Here is a 24,748-nt window from a genome sequence, read left to right on the forward strand (position 1 = left end):
ATGATTTAGTAAAAAATTTATCTATAATTAATTGATGCTTATGGATACTTAGGATTGTTTGATGAGTTTTGCTCCATAGTTTTCCTTGATTATTGTTTATCATATGATAGGATTGCTATTAGGTCAATTACTTTGTGTTTTTGATTATTTTATGATTGATGTCATGATAAGATCATAGGAATAATATTGTCAAATAAACCTAAGTGTGCTGCTAACCTAAAATCTGTAAAGTGCTAGGTTATTGATAAGTCTTTACTATTTAATCTTGCTAGATTTAGTTCTTCGGAAGGAGTCCGTCTAGGGTTGATTATTTATTATTGTTTATCAAATCAATTAAGTATAGTAAATTGCCTTTGATTTCCGCGCCGTAAGGTAGGATTTCATATAAAGGAACTAAATTATAAACAATTGGGTGACCGTAAGCGAACTTGATTTTTATTACTGGTGTGCGTTAAAACTTGTTAGAAATCCATAGGTTTCTCTTGAGAAGGGTCAGGGGTCCTATTCGGATTTTCTTATAAGTGTCTATTTTACGATCCCAGTCCATAACTAAATATTTTCCCGAGTGAATTCATTACTGAAATTTAGGGGAGTTTGGCCTAGGTAGTTTTCTCATCATCATCTTATTTTAAATAACAAACTTTGCTTTCGTTTAAATTACTTGTTTTCTTAATTAGTTTTTTAATTATAGTATTAAATTAGTATTTTAATTAAAAATCCCCCAAACAAATATAATTAATAAGTCGTGTTTTGTAGTCGAGTCTAATTGGCTAATAAACGTAATTTAAAGAGTCTCGTGGGTTCGATATCCAGACTTACTTAGCTTTACTAGAGTCGATCGGTTCACTTGCCGGTTAGTAGTTTAGTCGAGTTTTAGAGAGTATAGAGTATTACTTAGTGTATATTTTTAGTTAATTTAGTTAATAATTATTAAACTACTTTTAGCACATCAGTATTCATACAAATACGTACAAAGATAATTAAACTCAAAAACAGTTAATTCCATTCAAATAACCAATTCATAGTATAACTCAGTGGAAAATCATAATTATTAAAAACAAGTTCCCAAAACCCAGGAATTATGCCCAAAACCAGTTTTCAATGTATTTAATAAAACTTTAAAGGAAAATGTTCATTATTAAAAACTTCCGACTAAGTATGCCCTTCACCGTCCAAGTAGCTTCGTGCACGTCCAAGCGGTAATGCATCCTCCTCCTAACCTGAAACTCACACTAACATGCACACAAAGTCAGGTTGAGCTGAGTGAGTTCAAGTTTTATTAATTAACATCTATAATAATAATCATAATAGTCATTCCAAGAGTTTTGAAATAAACGGGATATAACAGTTAGGCCATCATCAACAATAAGTAATCATCATTATATATATATATAAACATCCTTATAATTATATCCATACATATATATCATTCAAGTAATAACATCAGGGTCGAGCACACGTACAATCCAAACACGTAACATCTCATCCAACGTATGCAAACACAAAGTAGGCATACATAAACATCTTTAGTCGATAACGACTAAATAACATCGCCAAATATTGGCCATACAATAATATATGTACAAACATACGTACAAACATACAATAACATCATCCCAAGGCCTACCCTATACAAGTAAGCCTATGCAAAATAGTTTAAACGGTTCATCAAGCAGAATCACTTTGGTGCGCATGCTAGCCCAAAACTTGAAAAGAGTAAAAAGGGGCATCATGAACTCACCTGACACAAGGCACGATTCACCACAAGCTAGAATACCCCTAAGTATCTCCAAAACTCAAACGCTTGTCGGTTTACATACAAACATTACTAATGACATCGAAAGGACTCGTTTATCCTACAAGACGTTCTAACATGGTTCGAGTTACCTAAAGCATCGAACTAATCAAACTCAATCATAACAGCCCCCGAGGCCTTACATTCACCAATACGACCCTTAGATACTCCCGGGAATAAAGAATTCCCAAATTACCCCCGGAAGCACTAGGTGATACTAACACACGCGTTTAAGAGTTGTTTAGGCAATTAACATCAAACTCAGCCCTGTATGGACCCAATATGATAAATTTACATCCGACAAGTCCACACGACACTACACGAGTCAAATGGGTCGGTGACACACAAGTAAAACGCACCAACTATTCAATAAACGTGAATGCGCGTTGTACCGACCTGTTTGAATAACCGACAACCAATTCAGCCCCAATATTTATAAAAATCATTTTCCAACAGCCCGTACACTAAACCAAGGCTATCCGAGCTGAATTGGTTATAACTTACTTCATATCTCGCGTTAAACGCAACAATCTACCATTCTAGCCAACCGAAAACAATCTTTCAAACTACAACTAGTTGACCAATCAAACGAACACCAATGAACATGATCTTAAAGTATGTTATACTAGACATACCTAGGAAGATTTTGGTGCAAAAACCTCAATCAAAACAGTCCCAAAACCGCTCAATTGGACAGCCACCAGGTTAACCTAAAACAAGCCATTTATCGATCAATAGGCGCGATATAATGATCAATTAAGGTGTAAAAGACTTGTAGGGGCATAGTACTAACCTTCAATTGAAGTTTTATGCTCAAGCCTTGGCTGCAAAAAGAATAATCAGGGGGTGGGGGCTGTTCTTTCTGCGCCGATCGGAAAAGGAAGTGAGGGGGGGTTAGGGTTTTAAGTTTTATGTTATAATATAAAATGTTTCATCCTAGCCCCTCCAAATTGAAGGATATGGCAACTTGGAAGAAAATTTAAATAATTTAACGTACCGGGATGATGAGAAGGTTTCCGAGAAATGTTGGTTAAACCCCGAGAACTATACATACTTTACAAGCTTTACATCTTTGAATCGAAACTTAACGGGTGTTACAAGTCAGAATCTCCATCTTGTGGCCTTGGGTAACTGCTACAATGCCATGGTTTCTTTGTTGTTTGTTGGCAACATGTTGAGCTTGATTTCTTGGTTGGTTTTGATTCTGGTTAGGAGGAATTTAATTGGCATTTTGATGTCTTGGCTGTTGTTGCCTGTTGGATGATCTATTGGTTTTGTGGTTGTGGATTCTGTCTGTTTTGAGGGTATGGGATTTGGTTTCTCTATTTATTGAAGTTGGTTTGGTTTTGATTCTGCATCTGATAGAATTGATTCTGGTTCACTTGCCATTGATTTTGAAATTGTCTTGGAAGATTACATTCCCTAGAAAAGTGACCTGGTTGTTGATAGTTGTAACATGTGGCCTTTGATTTGTTAAAACCAATTTTATCATTTGGTCGTGAAAAGCTTGACCTTCCCATTCTGTTGTACAATCTCGTTCTCCTCACAGCTAACATGGCAGCTTGCCATTTCAAATCCATATCCTCCATATCATCAACATCAATGGCTCCAGGTCTTCTTGTACTACACTTGTATGAATTAGATTATTGGCAAAAAAAATGCATTATAAGAATCCATAAACATTGAGAAAAGTGTTTGGTATATATTCCTTTTAGATGTTGAGTTTGGATTAAAAGGAACTTACCCACTTGCCACTGATGAAGCATCACCATCCTTAATCATTTGCACATTGAATCTAGCCTGACTTGCCTAGCTAGGAGTAGGTGCTGATGTAACACGGAAAGTTCTAAGTGATTCAACAAATTCACTTAGTTCCTCTATTATTGGAATTTGTTGTTGTAGTCTTGTGCTTAAGTTTCTCATGGGTTCAATGAGAGCATTTGCTACTGGAAAGCTTGGTTTTTCTTCTTTCATCATATGATTTTCAATCATCTCATGTTCAGCAGCTTGCAAGAATGATATGACAACATCTAACTTCTAGTTTGGGAAGTTAGCTTTCTCCTTGATGAATTTTGCAGCTGTGTACCACTCACCAGATAAAGATAACAACTTCTTTTTCAGATCATTATCAGTAATCTACAAATCTTTTTCCTGATTTCATTCATAATAGCCACAAACCTTTGAAGAACTGACTTCAACCATTCACCCTCTTTGAACGTGTATCTGTTAATTTTGTTGTTTCAATCTGTCTTTATGGATCTCTTTGATTTTAGTATTGCCTTCAAACATGTCTATCACCACATCATACATGGCTTTAGCAGATGTGTGATGTTGAACACTTGTTAGGATTTCCCATGATAGCCCAAGTTTCAACATAGACAGGGCCTAATCATCCCTTCTTTTCATTTGTCTTTCTATTGCTTGATTTGAAGATGTAGTCGTTGAAGGAACATATGAACCCTCTTTGATTGACAACCATATATTAGGTCATTGTAATTGACTATAGCTTCAAACATTACCTTCCATTTGATAAAGTTTTACTGTCCAACTAACCTTAGGATCTGTTAGTAGACACTACCTAATCCAAATCCATTTATTTTTTATTTTTGTAAATTTTGTGAAATTTTAGAAAATATTTTTGTATTTTTGACTTTTAATTCTAAAAACAAAATTTAACTTGTCAAATACTGAAAACATGAAAATATTACTGAGATTTACTTAAAACTTGTAGATCTGGTCTAAGAAAAGTCAGATCTAAAATAACAGAAAATTTCGAATACGTTTAAATCAAGATCTAGACCACATAATAACCAAACAAGATGTAAATCTAGGATTAGAATACTTTTAAACCTCAATACTCTACATATCTGAAGCAAAAATGAAGAAATCAGAACAAGTGACGTCACTTTTCAACGAAGCAGTGTTCGGCTGATGGCATCGTCTTTAATACTTCAAATAATCATCTCAAATCACAAAGATCTTCAATCAAAACACTAAACCAGAAACTCAATGGTCTTCAATGAGCTCCAATTCTCTTATACGACTTGTCACAATCAAATTTCATGATAACAATAACAATATTATACAAGAACACACGAAACACAATTATGAAGACCCCTAGAATGTGGCTTGCGGAATCACCCACAAACAGTAAGTTACTAAATATAGTAAGTGACTGAAGAACAAAAACAAATTAAACTGAAAAGATTTCCACTATCACTAATATTTGGTAAGATACACGGAAACTTAGGGTTTTAGAATGAATAAATGTCATGTGCGGCTGTTAATACTAATAAGGAAATGTGTCAAATATACCCCACCTCAATGCAACCTAATCTTTCTATTTATAGGCAACCTGACATTTCTTCTAGAAACACTAATCATTATAAAAAATTCTAAAAATCATTGCAAGTGTAAAACAAGACTTCGAGCAGTCATTTTCTTTGTCAAGTAGGGCTCCTAAGACCTTGTAATCCTTGATTCTACTCGGAACATTATTTTGAGCAGATTTAGTATATTTTCCAGGGAAAATATTCCTCCCAAGAAAACTTCATCTTCATGATCATTCAAAACTTTCCTACGAGCAAACAAGTTCTTTCTCGAAGCTCTTTAACATATACTTAGTTTTTATTTGAACATTCTAAGTATACTCGGGTACTGTAGACATGCTAAAGCCCAAATCATGCTAGGATTAACACTTAGATAAACTTACACAAACTCCCTACTAGCATACTTGAAATCTTCATTATTAAATACCTTGGTTGACCCACTAAGTTGCTCGTGAACTCAGTTTAAGCTATATAATAATCAAGGGTTTTCTTGGTAGTTAACCATGCTTGATAGAAGAACTAACCTTACTCGACGAAGTGTAGTTTGCTTGAAATATCACTTTGAAGATTTTTTGAAGATTATCCTACTCAGATAGGATATCTTCCTCGAGTGCTTAAGCTTGCACGAGTTTCATACTTAAACAAATATAGGGAGCTTGAGAAGATTATGTCTTTCCATAGACCCAACATGTTAAAAGGAAAACTTAATATGTTCAATCATATCCAAAGGGAATTGCTTACATCACTCATCAATAGATTTGATGCCTGAACACTAAATGAGAAGTGCTGGTATCTTTTGGGATATGTCTGAAATCAATAAGAAGTTGTTAAACTCATTACCTTACACGTGGAACAGCAATGTAACTACCATCAAAAGAACCACAAATATGAACACAAAATTCTTATGCGGTTACCCTCTACCATCAAATCATTAGAGACGGATGCTAAGCTTCAAATGGGCAACCACGTCAGTTCTCTAAATTATGCAGGTGTCTCCACAGGTTCAGGGGTTGGTTCAACTTTTCTAAGTCAGTCACATCCTACCATTCGTGTAGTTAGTGGCTAAAAGGGGCTCAATCTACTTTTCAAGTTGATCATAACAAAGCTTTCATATTATCTGTGGGTGCATCAGGATCATCAAGATAAAAAACTGTTCAGGATTTGGTAAACCAAGCGGGTAATCAAGCCTTAAAAGCTAATGGCATCACTCAGTCTTCAAACAGTTCAAGCCACTCCGCCATGCATATTGATGGTTCCTATGTTTCACTATTTCATGCCTTTACGGCTAGTCATGAAGAGTTGTTAAAGGGAAAATTGTTGCCTCCATCTTTCAATCAAGGAGAATTAACGGAAATTAATGAGCAATACCTTGAGAAGATTGATATCAAATATCAAATGGCCATGACAGTTCACAGGGCCACAAACTTCATGAAGAAATATGGAAAGAACAGTTTTCTGGATGCAAATAGAAACAACATTGGGTTTGACAAAGACAAGCTTCGTTGTTACAACTGTAATGAAATGGGGCATTTTGAAACAGAATGAACAAATCCAAGATAGTCTATAGGGGATGTGAATATTGTGGATGTGTCTAATGAAGGAATGGGTAATGGTTCTAAAGCTGGGGAAGAAGGGTTGGGGAGAACAACTCATCAAGTTCCTAGGAGGGAGGGTCCAAGAATTAGCCAAGGAAGCTCAAAATCATATATGAACGCTCTTCTAACTTAGTCGGAGGAATAATCCGATCCCGACTGGATGAATCAAATGGGTGAGTTAATGAGGCTAACAAACTTTGCTGGGATGGCGTTTGTATATGTTAATGAAGCTTCAACAAGTGCTTCAAGTGGAAGCAGTCAAGCAGCCCTGCCATTCCTGAGGTACACATATACTTATGCTCACAATTCTGAATTGATAAAATTGAAAACTATTGAGCCCGTAATGCTAGTTTGTTAAAAGAAAACATTGGCATTAGGTACCAAAATGATGAGTATAAGAAAGATGAGAAGATATTTACCACTAGAATTAAAACTCTTCATGATGACATGAAAAACTTACATCGAAAGTTATTTGAAGAAAATTTGCACGTTGATTCTCACAAAAAAAAAACAAATAACTAGTTTAAATGCTAAAATTGAAGAACTTGAGCTTGATCTTTCTAAATGAAAGATAATTGCCGATAAATTTGAAATGGCTTATGTTAAGTTAAATGGTATTATTGGTTCACAAATGGGGGTGAAACAAAAGACAGGTATTGGATAAGAATTTACTGTACTTCCACCACCTTTTAATGATAATTATTCTCACTACCCCGCTTTAGTTTCAACGGCCCTCCAGAAGAAGAAATGGTCTATGGAATTGGTTATATACCAAAGCCTAAGATATTCGTCCCTGCAGTTCCTAAGACCGTTGATCCAATTATTGAACCCGTTAGTTCTCATGGTAGCTCATCTTGTTCAACAAGTGATGTAGAAGAAAAGGATTCGTCCGAGAATGACATGAGTTGTGATAAAATTGAAGTTTTAAATTCACCTTTTGAGTGACGTGAATTCAATACAATCTAGTGCCAACCGTGTCTGTACTAATAATAATTATGTTTCCATGCAAAATACATTAAACTCACGTATGGATGTTAATATTGATTGTAACAATGCTTATGTTGGCATTGTTCACGATACTTTGGATGAAAATGTTGATATTATTTCAGATGATGATTGTGTTATTGTGTCAAATGATTCTTGTTTTGAAAATTGTGAAAATTTGAATGAGAATGTTGACATAACATACCAATTTGCTCATAGTCACGTTCTGAGAATGAGGATAAAACACCTAAAATTATAGTATTTAAGAATGCTAATCAAGCTAGTACATCCAGTAAATATGTTCCACCTAGTAAATATCACTTTCTCAAACAACTAACCATATGAGAAATCCTGAATCTTATAACTTTACTGATAACAACTACTATGCTTATACATAGCAAAATAGTGCTAAGTCTTATTGCATAAATTCATTTGATGATCGTGGTCATAAATCAGGAAGTGAACACAATCATGACTCATTCCTCCAAGAATCTCCTATTCCGCATTATCACTAGTGTTACAGTTCTAATGAGTATTATAGGGTTCATAGTAGGAAATGTTGTTTTCTGTGTGGCAATCCTTCTCACCTTGCAACACGTTGCAAGAACTGGCATAGACACCAAAAGGATATGCAAAAGCTGTTTAATCATTCTCGATCATCAGCTACTAGCAATTCGGGTTCAAAGACTGATCAAACTGAAAGTGATGCCAGTGAAATGGACATGAGATCCAAAGTTGATAAGACCAAGAAAACTAGAAAGCCTTTTTGGATAACCAAAAAAGAGAGCGCAAAAAGGGGTTCAAATGCTGCAGAGTCTAAGAATCCACCAAAAACAATTTTAAAGAAAAGAAATCAAAATCTGAGGATATTGTTTTAAAAGTAAAGAAAACGAAGTCCAAACCGGTTAAAAACAAGGAACATGTTTGGGTTCCTAAGGACTTTTCTTCATGTGATGACTCACCAAGGAACAAAACGTTTTTTTCAGGAAATAAAATAAAATTTGGAGACTTTATTGTTAACCTTCCGAAGACAACTTTGTCTTGGGAACCCATGTCTAACTAATTGTTGATTCATGTAGGGTCAGTCAAGGAGGACTGTCAATAGTATTTGATACTTAGATAGTGGTCATACCCAACATGTGACGGGAGACTAATCCTTACTTTTTGACGTTCATCCGTTTAAAGGTGGATCCGTATCTTTTGTAGGTTACATGGGAGGAAATATAACCAAAAGAGGAAAGGTCTCAAACGACACTCTGACTTTTGAGGATGCAAATCTCTTCGAACAGCTCAACCATAATCTGTTGAGTGTGTCTCAAATATGTGATAAGAAACCACCTTGTTCACTAAAAATGAATGCTTTATCTTGAAACTAGGTTTTTGAAAATGGATTCTGATGCGTACTCCGAGGCATAATGATGCTTACATATTAGACATGAGAAGTTCGTATTCACGAAAAATTGCTTCATGTTTACTGTCTAAGGCCTCGGAGAATGATTTGTCACTTGGGCATCGACATCTTGGCCATTTCAACTTTAAGAATTTGAACAGACTGGTCAAAGGTGAGCATGTGAAGGATTTGCCTATTAAAATATTTTCAAATATTGAAAAATGTATTTCATGTTCCAAATGCAAACAACACAAAATCCCTTACAGGCCCAAAACTGTTAACTCAATAGACTCCATTCTTCAACCTTTGCACATGGACTTACTTGGACCTATTCATCCTTCGAAAATAGGCCGAAAAGCCTATTGTCTTGTTGAAATTGATGATTTCTCTCGTTTCAATTGGACTTTTCCTCTAGGATGATACTACTCAGTTCCTGATCCGATTCATGAGACTTGTTGAGAACCAAACCGAAAAGAAAGTCAAATGTATAAGAAGTGACAACTGAACAGAATTCCGCAGCCGAATGGTTAATGATTTCAGTCACTCCAAGAGGATAGACCGCCAGTTCAGTGCCCTGTACACTCCACAACAAAATGTGGTCATTAAAAGATGCAGCATAACATTAACTGAAGCTGCACGAACAATGTTGTCAGACTCAAAACTACAACAGTTTTTTGGGGTGAAGCAATTAATACCGCATGCTTTATCCAGAACCGTGTGTTTCTCAACAAGCGTCTAGAAGACTCTATATGAAGTCTTCTACAAAATCAAGCCTCAAGTCAACTATTTCAAGACCTTTGGACGTCGACGTACTCTACTTCACACATTTTCCATCTCAGGTCCCAAGTTTGCTGAAAAAGAAGATGAATGCTATTTTGTTGGATAATCTTCTAACAAAACCGCTTATTGAGTTTACAACAAAAGAAACATGAGTGATACTGGAATCATTCAATGTTAACTGGCAAGAGCTTAATCAGACAGACATTCGCATAGGTCCAAAATAGATGTTTGATTATGATTTCGTGTTCAATTAATTTCCTTTTCTATCTAGCCCTCCAGTTGTAGTTTCTCCTACCTCAACTACAATACCTCAGTCTGTGGTGATTCATCATAGACAGTTTGGGTAATGTAAACGTATCTGGTGGTCCTCAAGTCAGAAATGTATTACCTATATCTCCTCAACCGGATATAGTTAATACAGCTCCTCTAGCCGTAGATACAACCAAGGTAGTTCTAAATGAATAAGATTCTGACTCAGATTACTCTTATATGTCTGCTGACAACATTGAAAACAGCATTGATCCCACTCCCACTGAGCCTGTAATTGATCCTCAACAGGAGCCAAGTGTGGTTGATTCTATACCTACACCTCCTCCAGCTGAAAATGAGGCACCTGCCAATGCTGGAGAGACTATTGAAAATGAAGTCCCGTATGATGCATTGAATAATTCATTCATGGAAAACCTTTAGGACGGCCCCATTGCTTATGAAAATGTCGTTGATTAACCTGAAAACATTCAACCAACCATTGATGTCCTGGCTAATGCCCCAAGGGTCTTTCGTCCTATTAAAAATCTAATTATTGGGTTGCAAGTGGATCTGATTCCCTAGTTGTCCATTCACAAGACACATCTAACTGATAACATCATTAGTTCTCCATTTGTTGGCATCCAGACAAGGAATAAGTTTGGAACTATTAATAAATGTATTTTTGCTTATTTTATTTCTCAGGTTGAACCTAAAGATTATCGTGTTGCTCTCAAGGAGAACTCCTAGGTTGAAGCGATGCATAAGAAATTGCTACTATTCAAGAAGCTCAACGTGTGGAGGCTGGTGAAGAAGCCGAAGAACAAAAGACCAATTAGTACCAAGCGGGTCTTTAGAAACAAGAAGGATAACAAGGGGAGATTATAAGAAATAAAGCAAGGCTGGTGGTACAAGGTTTCACCCTATTTCTAGGCTTGAGGTTATTCGTATCTTCTTAGCGTATTCATCATACATGAACTTCAAAGTTTATCAAATGGATGTGAAGACTGCTTTCTTGTATGGAACTGTGAAGGAAGAAATCTACGTCAAGAAGTCACCAGGTTTTGAGGATCCTTATCATCCAAATTATGTCTACCGTCTTGACAAATCTCTATATGGTCTTCATCAAGCATCCCGTTCTTGGTATGCTACCTTAGTAGAACATCTATTGGAAAATGGCTATAGGAGAGGGGTTATTGTTCAAACACTCTTTGTCAAGAAGGCTGGTAACGATTTGATCCTGGTCCAAGTGTATGTTGATGATATTATTTTTGGGTCAACGAATGATGATCTGTGTAGAGAGTTCTCAAATGTCATGCAGAATCGGTTTGAAATGAGTTATTAGGAGAGTTATCATTCTTTTTGGGTCTACAAGTTGAACAGAAGACGGATTGGATTTTGATTCATCAAGAGAAATACGTCCATGAAATTGTTCAGAAATTTGGGTTCAAGGATGCTAGACCTTTCACCACTTCGATTGCTACAAGACCTGTGCTAGCTCCAGATCCATCAAGAAAGTCAATTGATCAACACCTTTACACGTCCATGATTTGCTCGCTGATGTATCTCAATGTAAGTGGGTCGAACATCATGTTCCTTGTTTGTCAGTGTGCCAGATATCAATCATATCCGAAGGAGTCTCACTTAAATTTTATCAAGCATATCTTTCGGTATCTCAAAGGAAAGCCACGTTTGGGTCTTTGGTATCCAAAAGATTCTCTTTGGTACTGCATGCTTACACCGATAGTGATTATGCAGGCTGTAACTTAGATATAAATTCAACTACAGGGGGAAGTTAATTCTTGGGTGACTGCTTAATATCTTGGCAATGCAAGAAGCAGGTCACATTATCCACCTCCACTGCTGAAGCAGAATACATTTTTATCTCTAGTTGTTGTTCACAGGTGATATGGATCCATCATCAGCTGCTGGATTATGGTTTGAATTTACTTAGTACCACAATCAAGTGTGATAATGATGCAGCGGTTTATATTGTTAAAAACCTGGACCAACACTCAAAGACAAACCATATTAACATCCGAATGCATTTCATTCATGACTGTTATGACCGTAAACTTGTCAATATTGAACAGGTACCCTTTACAACTTTGTAGATATTTTTAGTAAAGCTTTTGATCATGCCCAATTTCTATTTCTTGTAGAATCACTTGGCATGATCTGTTTTGATTAAACTTATCTATATTTTTGTATATAAATTTGTAAATATTTTCTGATATGTCACAAATTTAGAGGGAGAAAAATGAGTTAAGTTTAACTCACTAAAAAGATTTTTAATTTATTTTATGAAAAACAAAATTGAGTTTTTATCAAAAAGATTTTGCCTTTTCTTTAAGAAAATCAGAAAATGTCTTGAAAAAGAAAGTTCTCCGGTTTAGAGGGAGCTAAAAGGTTCTCCCGTTCAGAGGGAGTTGGAAATTTTAAAATTTTGATAAATTGATTCCACCTTTGGAAAATGATAAGAAATTCTCCCTAATTATTCTAGCACATGAAATAGTAGATCAAAAGCCAATAAGATCATTTCTTGATGTGTTGATATGCTTGACAAATAAGTAAGTGGCAGTGTTATATGAACTAAATTATCCGCCTGTGCTAGTGGTTACACATTCATCAAGAGATTGCACGTCTCTACTTAAATTCATATCCATGAACGCAAAAATATAGATAACATGTCATATCCAAGCCTCTCTTTGCCTTATCGTTGTTGTCTTATGTTGTCTTAAGTCTGCACTATGTGTCAGAAAAAGAGTCAGAAAAGAAAAGGAAAAAAAAAGGAAAAAAAAGAAAAGAAAAAGAAAAATATTAGGTTTTTAAATTTCAACTTAGTTTTTCCTTATTTTGATTCAAGGCTTGGACTTTTTATGTTTGTAGTTATACAAGATTTGATTGTTAAGGCCCTGAATCTTCCACTTTGTTTTATTTTCTTACCTTTTTTTCAAGCCTTGAACTTTCACTGCATGATAGTATGTTATTATCCAACCTGATTATTATGGCCCTAAACTTCGGCTTTATTTTAATATTTCTAGAATTTTTTTAAAAAGTGGAAAAAGTGTGTCTATAAGCGTACTATGATTAGATAAGACATGTTTAAGTCAAGTTGTGGTGATATATGAAAGCAAATTAAGCCCGAGATTTTATGGAGCCTGTAATTTGTCGGATTGAGTGGGGACATACAAGTATTGTTCTTAATCCATAATTTAACATATCACTATGACATCAAAATATTTGTTAAGTTTAAAATAGACATAATATATCTACAATCGACTTTGGGTTCTTGGCACAATAATATTGAAATAGAAATGTGATCTAGGACATTAATGATCAATGTGATTCCATATTGCGATCTTTCTCGAAAAATTATAAGTGTTTATTATATATATTTATATCAAATTTATTTTTCTCAACTTTTGTTTAGATTTCAAATTCATGTATTTTGTTTGTTTATTTTTTTATTTTGTTTTAGTTTTAATTTAAAATCTTATTTTAAGTTTTTATTTTATTTTTAATTTACTTTATTTTATTTATTTTATTTTTAACTTTATTTGTTTTATTTTTACCTTTAAGTTTGCTTTACGACAAGGTCAAATGTGTAAACGTTGTCAAACGAGTGGACAAACAAAAATATATCTTGTATACATTTGAGTGCTCGGGTTCGGTGTCTATATATTTTACAGGTTTAAATCAGTAAATATTTTCAATTCGAGGGTTGAGAGTGTAAAATACTTCAAAAACTCGAGAAGATTTGACCCTATCGCGAGATAAGTTGACCCTATATAAGGGGACCCCAAATTTCTTTTTCACTTATCTTCTTCTCAATCTTCCCAAACACTCTCAATACTCTTTCTCTCTCTAGAAATTGTTCAAATCCAAACTTCCGATTGCATCTGTTATGTATCACTTGGTTATTCCTTGTGTATCATCAAACATGGATCCCTCACCGAAGGTATAACATCGATTCGTGTGAAAATCGATCTGTTCTTGTTTGGCTGTTCAAGCCAAACAGATTTTGGGTCATAAGGACCGTGATATGATGTTTGTTACCAAAATCAACCATAGATTCTTGTTATTGATATCATGATGAACATGTGTACTGATTTTAATTAGGTTTTTGTATATATTTGATAGGCTTTAGTTTTTTAGGGGTTATCAGACCTTATTTCGTCGATTGATGTTCTTAATGTTTGTATTTGCGGATAAAACCAGTACAGAAGTGATTTTAGTGGGATTGCAATTTTGGAAATGGAAGGAATTGAGTTTTTAACAAAATTGAACTTTTCAAATCACATGAACATGAACATGTGAATCGCAATCGCATGAACATCTTATTCGCAATCGCATAAACATCTGAATCGCAATCGCATGAACATCTTAATCACATCCTAAGAGAATCGCAATCACGTTTCTTTCAAAATCGCATAGTGACCAAATCGCAATCACATTCATTATGCGAATGCAATTGAGATCCTTATGTGAATGCGATTCCAATTACTTTGAAAATTTTTCCAAAATTTCAAAATTATCAGTTTCTTATTATGCTTTTTTTTAATTTTATTCCTATTATTTTCATCTATGTTTCGTGTCATATCAGTACTAATGTGTTTCTTTGATTTTGTATTACAGCAACACAACATGTTTGCTCTTTTGGAACTTCCCACTAAAAAGAAGCATAAGACATATCTCAACAATAAAAGGGTTAAAATAATCAGCTATGCTATTACTGCTGACCCTGATATTCACACTTGCTGGATAGAAGAATTTTAGGGAAATGCGAAAAGGGTCTAAGGACAAGAACGGAAATTTGATTATTACAAGTAAAGTGGCAGGAAAGAAATTAGTGATTGATGAAGCTGATATAAGGAAGGGACTAAATATCAAAGATGCACCTGATCACTTTTACAAGAAAGAGGAGTTGATTGGGAATGTAGAGAGGATGGGTTATGATACTAAGTGGAAAACCTTTGACAAAAAGTATCTTCCACCCTTCACATTGTTGTCCATTGCTTGTCAAATCTGAGAGGAGGATTGGATAGTTTGAGAACAGACTGGGTCGGATTCATGGCATGGTTGATTAATAAAGTGCAGTTTAACTAGTTCATCTTTTTTTGTATGCATGCCAATGCCACTACGGACAATCCTTGGATGATGTACCCAAGATTTGTGCAGTTGTTGTTAGATTGCAAGATGCATGAGCTGACTAGGCCAACATATAAGGTGGAATATGATGATAATGGTGAACCAATGCCACCCTCTAAGTCTCACCATGCAAATAAGGTGAAAGAATCCATTTTCGGCTCCATGCTGAGCAAAGGTTCTTTGAGAACTTATCAATATTCAGGAAAGGTGCAATGGGAAAATTTTGGTTTGTTTGAGGAGACTGAACTAGTTGATGAAGGTTTAAGTGAAGAAGAGCATAGTGGAAATGAATCAATTGATAAAGAGACTGAGCCAGAGGTTGAAGTGAAAAAGCCAGTAACAAGATGACTAAAGGCCGAGAAGAAAAAGCAAAAGGCTGCTAGCAAACCTCCTGATAGTAAGCCTTCCTAACAAGAGGAAGAAAGAGAAGAGTCTCCCGAGCGACCTCTTAAGAGATTGAAGAAGGTGGGGGGACACCAAGAATCCCTCCTCCTTGATAATAAAGTTGACAGCTGGCCTAGGGACAGAGGCGTCCACACCACGACCTAAAACCTCTCACCAAGACCCGCAAGTTGCCTTACCCACCGCCATGGCCTGCCAAATTGAAGCCATGAAAGGTAAAAAAGTTCATGTGCCCCGCCCCAAACCTAAAACCAAACCTTCAAACTTTAAACTTTAAACTTCATGACTCTCCCGCTCTAAGCCCCAAAACTTCTCCCAAACATCAAACCACACCCTTCCATAGTTCATTCTCACCTAATATACCCACAACCTCTCCCTTAAACTTTCCAACCTCACCCGACCAACCCGAAACCACTCCCAAACACATATCACCTAGAGCATCACCCCTTAGGTCCCCATCCTTTCACACCTCACCACTTAAATCCACAAACTTCTGGACATCCACATTCACTTCCTAACCCATTTCCCTACCACTTACCATACCTATCCCTACAGCAACCCAACCACAAACCCGTACATTACCATTAACCAACTCATCTCCCACCAAGCCCAAACCATAACATGCCCATTCAATCAATCACTCAACCTACCCACTCAAGCAATCCACCCTCTACCACCAGACCCCCAGTCCTAACCCCAACCTCTCTGTCCATTAGCAAGTATAGAAAGTCTCCACTTTTCACGGATCCTGCCCTAGAGAGGATTGTGGCACTTGAGGAATCAAACAAGAAAGAAGCGGAGCAGGAGAAAGTGATGATTGATTTTAGTAAGAAGCAGAAGGAGAAGATGGAGCAGCTTGAGAAGGAGAATGAAACGGATAAAGAAAGGATAGAGAGATTGAAGAAAGAAAAGGCCACTGACAAAGAAAATATTAAAAGACATGAGGTCTTAATAGCAACCCTCTAGTCGTGAGTGGAAAATCAAAAACTATTGGCGAACAATTAAACATTATCCCTCGCTGAATGATCCGCTGAAGTTGATAGACTGGAGTTCAGGGTTGCTTCATTGGAGAAAGATCCCGAGTCCTCGAGCAATCTTGAAGATAAACTAAGGGCTGAGATCACCCAGCTCGGGTCATAGATCGAAAAGTTTAAGGCTTAGAACAAGGAGCAAAGCCGACTAAACGAGTTGCAGATCAAGATCAATGAATAACAAGCTGAGAAATACAAAGATGCTTATGATCTCATAACCTTGTCAGATCAAGAAATGGCTTATCTGAAAAGGAAAGGGAAGAATGTTTTAAAGGGTGAAGACTCCTCTGATGATGAGGATGAAGGAAATAAGAAGAAAGGACAGACTATTATGGCTGATTCTGGTGTTGGTGGTGGTGATAGTGGTGCTAGTGTTAGTGGTGTTGGTGGTGTTGGAGGTGATACAGTTGTTGCTGGTACTATTATTGGTAGTTCTGTTGGTTTTGAAGATGTTGTTAGTGATGATGAAGACGAGAAAAAGGAAAGTAAAATATATGAAGATGATGACGAGTCAGACGATGATGATAATGACTCAGATGAAAAAATGAAGGTGACAATGGGGGAAATGGTGGTGATGGAGTTGGTCGTGGTAGTGGAACAGGCAATCAATCTGCTCCACATGTGATGTCGATGAGCCTGCTCATGATGATCCCTCTGCTGGAAATGTTGCGAAAGAAACAAGGGAACGAGACGCTCAATTGGAGGATGACTTTAATTCTCTTTTTCGTCCTAAAGTTATTGCAGGTGCTGACTTGAACGTAAAAAAAACGGAGCTGGATTCAGACCATGAGGTTGACTATCTCAATGGTACTCTAGATCAAGAAGCAAGTGATCCTGCTGCTGCTGATGATGATCCAGTCTTATCTGCTACAGTTACTATTGATGTAGCTGCGCCTGTCGCAAAAGATGCTCAAGTCTAGAAGCTAAAGAAAAGAAAGTGGCACTATGTTCATGAGTACTACAGTACTCGCTGCTGAAATAATCCTTTTCATGATGAATCCCTTATTATGTACGTCAGTGGCACGACTACAACGAGTCTTGGGCTATTAGGCGCGAGAATGGAGATCTCACCTACTTGCATTACACCGAAATGCACTCACTGTCTCCTCTCGATATGAATTTCTTTCGAAGAATAGCTGGTGATGGTGTTGGTGAGAAGGGCATGGAAGGTTGGTTCAAAAGGTGTAACGTCCGTAAATTTTCGTAAAAGGGCGTATGCCTTGTAAGTTTGTATTTCCAACCGGGACTTGTTTTGTCATCCTCAAGGACCCCCTGATCGTTCTCGTTTATTAATTTCCTAACCCTTCACCCAAGTTATCACAATTTCCAACTTCAAGGGACTAGAGTGTAAGATTTAGTTTCATAACATAAACCCAAAAACTCCTTCTCCTTCCTCCTAGTTCTGATCGATGCCTCTCACCAGCCTCCCTCATCGATTTTCGTGCAGCTCCAGCCAAGTTTCAGCCATACCGAGTCTAATTCATGGTCCTTCCTACCCTAATACAAGTCTTTTTCACCATTAAACACTTTGTTGAGCATGTTAGGGTTTGAATTTTGATTAAAATAGTTGCTGACAGATTCGTAATCATTTATTGCTCGGTCTATAACTAATTGAAAATTTATTTTTTTTTATCTATTCTTGTTTCTATGATGTTCTACTTTGAATCTAGTTTCCAGAAAGGTATAATATGTAATTTTTGGACGAGATTTGAATGCTTTTTATGATTTTATAAGATCGAATGTCAAAGCTGATTCGGGATGACAGATTCTGGTCTGTCTTCCCGACATCATAACTCTTTTTCGACAAGTCCAAATTGGTTACTTACATTTCTGGAACTTAATATTTTGAGTTAGGAATCAAACCCAATTGAAATCGTTTAATTTGGTTTGGTAATGATTTTTACAAAAATAAAACCATTTTGTTGCGCACAGAAATAGCTGCACGTACCTTTCTGTGTTTGAGGAATTTTATGATTTTTTTGTGCATTATAAAAATATAAAAAAACTATTTTTGAAAGCCTAAGAAATTTCTTAAACTCTGGTAAAAATTTCATAATATATTTCTATGGTTTTTCTATGTAATAAAATGCGTCTTCACATGCTAAAATCTGCATTTTATACTCATATTGATCGATAAGTTCGTTTTAGGCTTACCGGGTGGCTGTCCTTTTGAGCACTTTCGGTGCTGTTTTGATTGAGCTTCTTGCTTCATAAACTTCTTAGGTATTTCTAATATAACATACTTTAAAATCACGTGCTTTGGTGTTCGTTTGATTGGTCAACTAGTGGTAGATTGAAAGCTAGTATTCAGTTATCTAGAATAGTGAAGTGTTGCGTTTAACGCGAGGTTTGAAGTAATTAACAACCAACTCAGTTCGGGTAGCTTCGGTTTGATATTCAGGCTTTTGGAAAATTATCTTTTTTGTTTTGGGGCTGAATTGGTTGTCGGTTACTCAAACGGATCGATACAACGCGTATTCACGTTTATTGAATAGTTGGTGCGTTATGCTTGCGAGTTACCGACCCATCCAACTCGCGTAGTGTCGTATGGGCTATTAGGCTGTGAATTTATCAAATTGGGTCCACACGAGGCTGATTTGGATGTTAAGTGCTTAAACAACTCTTAAACGCGCATATTCGTCTCACCTAGCACTTCCGGGGGTAATTTGGGAATTCTTTATTCTCGGGAGTGTCTAAGGGTTGTTTTGGTATAAACAAAGCCTCAGGGGGCTGTTATAATTGAACTTGGTGAGGTCAGGGATTTAGGTAACTCGAATCATATTAGAACGCCTCGTAGGATAAACGAGTCCTTTCGGTATCGTTAGTAATTATTGTGTATAATCCGACAGGCGTGTGAGTTGTGGGAGTACTTAGGGGTTCTCTAGCTCGTGGTGACTTTGTGCCTCATGTCAGGTGAGTTCATGATGCCCCTTTTCACTCTTTTCAAGTTTTGGGCTAGCATACACACCGAACTGTTTTTACTTAATAAATCGCTTAAATGATTTTGCATAGACTCACTTGCACTATGGTATATTTTGTGATGATATTTAAGTATATATACACATGTGAGACCTTATGGCCCATAGGCTTACTTAGAGTATGGTATATCTTGGAATAATATATATACGTATGTTTATACACGTCTTACTATATGGCCAATGATTGGCGATGTTAATTAGTCGTTATCGACTAAGGATGTTTACGTATGCCTACTTTGTGTTTGCATACACTGGATGGAATGTTACGTGTTTGGGTTGTACGTGTGCTCGACCCTGATGTTATTACTCGGATGGAATGTTACGTGTTCGGGTTGTACGTGTGCTCGACCCTCGTGTTATTACTTGGATGTTATGCCTAGGGATATAATTATATAGATATATAAGTATGAAAACTTATCGTTTATTATGGCCTAACTGCTCATATCCCATATTATTAATGTGTGTCTAAAAACCCTATAATAATGACCCTCACAACTAAGCTTTAATATTAAAACGAAAATCCTAAAACCACACACAACCGGCAAGTGTACCGATCGCAAGTAGTATAGACCTAGGAAGTCTGAGTATCGAACAAGTGGACACGTAAAACGCTAACGATTACTAACCCTAGACAAGACCTACCTTAGAATAATATTATATTGATTTTTGATTTTTAATTACTTAACTGAACTAACCTAACTGACTGACAAAACATACCAAAAATAGAAAAACTTAACGGGGAACTAAATGTGTTAACTTAGGATGGAGAAACACGTCTACCTAGGTCTGAATCAAATTGTAGGCCTAACAAGCTAATGGATTGGATGACTTCAAGACACCGGTCCCTAAAGATGACACGACTAAGGATCGCTTGGGCTCACTGGATCACCTCTCGGTCTCACTCAATAAGCCTAAACTACTCAAAATCGCCTAAAACGAACAAACCGGGAAACAATTGCTAACGTGTTCTAATGAAGGATCACCTCTCGGTCTCACCAACACTCGACCCTAATGGCAATGAATACTACACAACCAAGGATAGAGGAACAATTCAACTTAAACCAAAATAGATCAACTAGTCGCTCAAAACACCTAAACCTGACAAGAAACGAACTCGCTCTCGCGCAACCCTTATTCTAGCATGCAAAGGCAATGAGACAACCCTAACTTCTTATCACCTCTCGGTCTCAAAGAAGGTGTTTAACCGCTGTAGTTAATCCAAATAATCACGCAACAAAACCCTACGGTGGTACCTACCGCAAACAAACCCTAAACACAAAGTCTAGAATCAAACAATGCACCGATCAATCAATACAAAACTAATCAACCAACACACGGGGGTTATGCAATGAATCACTAAAATTTCCAGCCCTTAAACACAACCTATTTCATGTCTAAATCAAACTTTACAATAACAATTAAGGTCTATTAATCAAACAATCCATAAAACCTATCAAACACTAACTATAATCATCATTCCTAGGTAGAACTAACAAGATTAGCCTCTCATACGTTTTGGACAGCCATGAACATTTAATAAACACATCATTAAACTCATACCAATCATCTTAACAAACATCCAATGATCAAAAATAATCAATAACAAATCAATCTTTCAAGTAATTGTAAAACTAGTTAACAATTAAACAAGAAAATCAAAGTTGATGAACAATGAAATTATTGAAAGGATATGGCTGTTTCGGGTTGCTCCTTGGCTGTAAAACTTGTCGGTGAACGATCCCGACACTTGGTTCTTTCTTCTTCTTCCTTCCCTAGCCGTCACACAATCAAACCCTAAGCCGGAAAAAAGATTTTCTTCCACTCCCTTGCTGCTGCCTGGCCGATCGCAAGTTATAGCCCTCCTTAGGGTTTTTTTTCTTTTTTTATTATAATATTAACAAGAGGCTTGGGCTTTTCCATGATGTAAACGGGCCGGGCTTTGAGTTTTACTTGAAAACGTATGCGTAAAAGGCTCGTAAACTACTCCAAAAGCTCGGTTTCTTTCTTTCTTTCATCCAAAACCTACAATATGAATAAAATTATGTAAAACCTATTCCAAAACAAGTTAAATCACATAAAATGTAATACAAAAACATAGATAAAAGGTGCGAAAAATACGTGTGTTTTACAACACATCAAATATCCCCACACTTAATACTTTTTCGTCCCTGAAAAAGAATACTACGCAGGATCATATCCGAGTTCAACCGACAACTCTTGGTTTTATTTATTTATTATTATTAATATAATTTTATTTTATTTTATATATATATATATTTTTTTAAAGTATTAGAACAAGTGACCCGTTACCCAAATATTTCTTCCAACTTTCACCTAATAAGCTAGATCAGGTCGATTGCAGGTATTGCTGTCCACTTTAAACCCATACCCCTAATACTTACCGAGGCAAATAAGGCGTGACAATTTCATTAATTTGTATAACTAAGTGGAACCCACACCTAAAAGCCCTGCTGCCAATTCACCAATTCCATTATGGTTTTACCGGGCCCAGCCACCCCAAGTTGACTTAAACCTATTGCCACATGATTAAAACATTTCGACTCATATATAAACTATAAACTCTAGCTCTATTTCAAGTGCACGCAATTACAAATGCATCTCTTTTATTTTTATTTTTTTCTGCCTTTTGGCTTTTTGCATTTTTTTTTATACTCATAGTACATGGCTTTGCCTGAATATAAACAAATACAAAAGATAAAACAGCTAATATAAACAGACGATCATGTGACTCGAGGCTTGAGTATGACCCGGCTTTTCATTCCAGTCCTGTCACGAGCTTAGTTAAACAAACAAAACCCCTAAGATGTTTCCCAATAAGTCAGGCCATTTAAGAGGTTCAATTAGGTCAACAACCAAACCGCCCTTTCATTCTCATAGGCTGAGCCTACCGACACACGATTACTGAGTCTAAACCGTTCGGTTACCATACATTACGTGCGGGTCTAATGGGCACTGTCCTTATTTATTATATATATATATATAGATATACATATATATATATTTATTTAAAAAAAACACCAAGAGATTATGAAACAAACACTACTAGGTAATAATATCATATCCTGTTTAACGTAGAGAAAACATATTTCAAGGGACTATTTTTTTAAATTTTTCAAATTTATATTTATTTAATTTTTTTTTTTCAAAAATTTTCCTACAACTAAGTGAAATCGTCCTCGATGAGTACAAGGAAAAAAAATAAAATAAAATAAAAATAAAACAGAAAATAAAAAGATAATATACAAGAGTAAAAACAAAGAACGGGTTACTCCCCTGGTTTGTGTGCAGAATCTTCAACAGCTGAGTAGTGTCCAAACGACCGTATAGCATTTCATTCGCGGCCGCAACCTCGGGAGAACCTGTTCCAAGACGCCATCGTAGCTACCATGCGCATAATATAACCTGCAAAACTCAAACTCGCTCGCATGTAGCGGCGTACAATAAGGAAAACAAAAACATAAAGAAATAAACATATTTTTGTGTTTTTGGTTTTTAAACTTTTTTTTTTATGGAACACCCCTTTAATCGACCAACTCGAATGGAGATTGAGTACGAGCGGTTTCATCTTGGAACATTCTGAAATAGACAAAAACAAATAAAACAGATAGCACAAACATATAACAAAAATACAAACTCTACAACTCGGGCAGTCTCCCGAGTGATGCATCCACACGTCTACGTCTCGGAGAACGAGTCAAGGTAGAATACCTCGACCGTCTGATCAGTCATCGGCTCGCCAATGTAGTGCATCAGTCTATCACCGTTCACCATAAACGTCCCGCCTTTATCCTTTATCTCAACAATGCCATCTGGGAAAACCTCAGTAATCATAAACGGACCTGACCAACAGGATCTCAACTTTCCCGGGAATAACCTCAACCGGGAATTATACCATAAGACCATATCCCCACACTTAAACTGCTCAATACCCTCTAACTTACGATCCTGCAGTTCCTTCACCTGCTGCTTATAACAATCTGAATGCGTGTAAGTATGGTCCCGTAACTCCTCCAACTCAAGCAACTGATGAACACGATGATCTCCGGTAGATAACTCAGAATCAAAGGAAGATGACTCAATGTCAGCATCAGGGGGTTGTTCAGTCAAGGCGACCATCTCAACCTCCGAGGACTCCCTATCTAGGATATGTGTGTCTGAGGCGGGGCCTCCACCGGGGTCACTGGAAAACTTTCCCACATGATTCATGATCGTATCAATGAAGCATAGGGAGTCATCAGTCGATTTGGGATGCTTAGGTGACTGTCGAACGTCAAACGTGACGTTCTCATCCCCGACTCGAAGGATCAGTTTGCCATCGCGAACGTCGATCAACGCATGTGCGGTGGCAAGAAAAGGTCTGCCCATAATGAGTGGAACATTATCATCCTCATTCATGTCAAGAATAATGAAGTCCAGCGGGAAAATGAACTTACCAATGCAGATGAGCATGTTCTCAACAATCCCACGCGGATACTTCACGGAACGATCAGCAAGCTGGATACTCATCCTCGTAGGTCTCGGTTCGCCTAAACCCAGCTTGCGATACACAGAATACGGCATGAGATTAATACTGGCACCAATATCAGCCAGCGCATGAACCACCGTATCATCACTCAAAGTGCAGGGAATTGTGAAACTCCTTGGATCGGCCCTCTTCTGTGGTAACTTCCTCTGTAAGATAGCAGAACAACTAGCACTCAAAGAGAGGGAAGCTACCTCATCTAACTTCTCCTTATTCGAAAGAATATCCTTAAGGAACTTCGCGTGTTTAGGCATCTGAGTGAGTGCCTCAAGGAATGGGATATTAAGGTAAAGCTGCTTCAAAAGATCAAGGAATTTGGAGTTCTGCTCCTCGTCTCTATCTCTACGGACTCTCCCGGGGTATGGCAATCGGGGTTTGTAGACTCTCGGTGGCTCGCTCGGTGACTGCTGTCCCTCGGCCTGTGCTGAACTCCCTAGGCTGCTCCTCTGATGCACCTGGGCCGGCGGAGACTCCATCTGAATCTCCTCATCCACCTGCTCCTTTCCATCGACTGCAGGCTCCTC

The sequence above is a fragment of the Bidens hawaiensis genome, unplaced genomic scaffold, assembly GCF_021521415.1.
Source record: "Bidens hawaiensis isolate Kalapana, Puna unplaced genomic scaffold, B.hawaiensis_p1.1 tig00006773_1, whole genome shotgun sequence".
NCBI classification, from domain to species: domain Eukaryota; kingdom Viridiplantae; phylum Streptophyta; class Magnoliopsida; order Asterales; family Asteraceae; genus Bidens; species Bidens hawaiensis.